This window comes from Habropoda laboriosa, unplaced genomic scaffold (genome assembly GCF_001263275.1).
Source record: "Habropoda laboriosa isolate 0110345459 unplaced genomic scaffold, ASM126327v1 scaffold22, whole genome shotgun sequence".
Taxonomy (NCBI): domain Eukaryota; kingdom Metazoa; phylum Arthropoda; class Insecta; order Hymenoptera; family Apidae; genus Habropoda; species Habropoda laboriosa.
Window position 1 is genome coordinate 3,704,095 of NW_017100261.1, and position 2,010 is coordinate 3,706,104.

Here is a 2,010-nt window from a genome sequence, read left to right on the forward strand (position 1 = left end):
AACAGTTCGTAAGCCGGTGATTACGAGTTAAAAGATAGGATTTCAATCACAGCTTACAAATACGATAGAAATGTATTATATAGGGGAGAGAGGTGCACATTTGTTGACAAAACTAATGAAAACATGATTCCGCTTGATAAATTATATTGCGTTCTTTTTTATATCGCGTGAATATAACACGTTAAATTTTTATGGTCCGGTGTGTCTTTCAGTCTCGTGTTTTTTCACCATTAGGATGCAAACCGCTCTCCGCCCGTCGTATTCTTACGCTTTGCTAGCGTAAACACAGAATCCATCGAAATAGTACTCAAACAATTTAATTTCTATGTACATTAATCTTCATTTTTTTTTTATCTTTAATAGATTATTGGTTTCATAAGTGGAAAGAAAACGAATCCACTAATATAATAACAAAAGCACGTTAAAAGTGAACAATTTCGTTTTTCATTAATAATAGAATATTCTCGCTCGAAAACTTCAGACATCCTGTCTTTGTGTTTGTAGACATGTACGAAATGGACAAAACACTTCGAAGCATCTCGATATTTTGTTTAAATTGTCTTTATAAATTAGCAAATGGAATAATTCATTAGCGATTTCATGCTTCTTCGTCCGATTTCGTCGCAAAGAACACATCCACTTCTCTCACTGGCATCGTTAAGATTACGTGGTAATAAAATTAGTCGATCGCTGCCGTCGCGTGACAGTGGTAATTACCATAGTAATAATACAGCTTGTTAATCGCCATTATTGATATAGTTTATGTATATATGTGTATATATATATGTATGTATGTATATATATATGTATGTATGTATATACATATCTATATATCTACATATACATATATATGTATGTATATATATAATTTGAAGCTGATACATCTCCTCATATCTGACACTTTACATTTTTTTTTTTTTTGTTTAACTTCTCATGTCACCGTGTGCGTACTTCTATCCATTCCAATAATTTCTATTTACAAAAATTAATCGATATCCGATTTGTTTCTGTTTCTCAAAGCACAACGTCTCCTCACTATATCGATAAACTTCTCAAAATTTCTATAACGTCATCATCAATCACACACATTACATGGACACACTATCATAATGCACATGAGCTGCCAATTCCATATAAGTGGCAAATAATCATTGAACACAAGCTACATAATCTTTCAGCAACGAATACATGCTAGAAAAACGAATAATAATTAAAACGCGCGTTAACCGTAATATTACCTAGATCACGTTCGTAGAGTAAAACGTGTCACGTAAAAAATTCCCTATAAAAGCACGACACAGTGGTTAATATATTTGTATGATCGAATACGTTTGTTTGTTTTTTTTTTTTTTGTTGTTTCTTTTTCCAAATAAATGTCGCTAACATTTCAAAGCAGACATTAAAAAAACAAATGAAAAATTCCATACTAGTTTTATCTTTTGCTTTACAACGAAAGCGAATTCGAAATACAATTGGAACAACTGGAAAATATTCCGATATCATGCATAAGATACACATTCGAGATAGTAGGGCACAGCTACACAATTTTCAAAAGTAACAAATTTCTTTTTTTCGAGATGTAAACGATCAAAAATAGTCGGAAAAGACGCAAAGGAAGGCACGTATCTTTTCTATGCATTGCTTTGCGGTCAATTCGAGTCTCGCTACAATGTAAACGCGCGTCATTCCTTATGAATGAAAAATGAATAGCACGTCGCGTTTGATTGCAACTAATTACGAGCGAGGAAATGAAAGACATGTACATATACATTGACCTTGGTCCGATCTATTCGCACCAATTTACAAATATACAAATAAGTCGCTTTTCAAACTCAATCATTGTTTCATCATGGTTAATAATGGATCAATTTCATTCGTCGTATCGGGACGAGCGTAACAGCCTTCCCGTACAAAGTACAGGAACGAATAAGAAAAAAAAGAGGGCAAAAAAACGAAAGAAAGAAAGAAAATATAACAATAAAATAAAATTAAGAATCAAGAAAAAAGAGG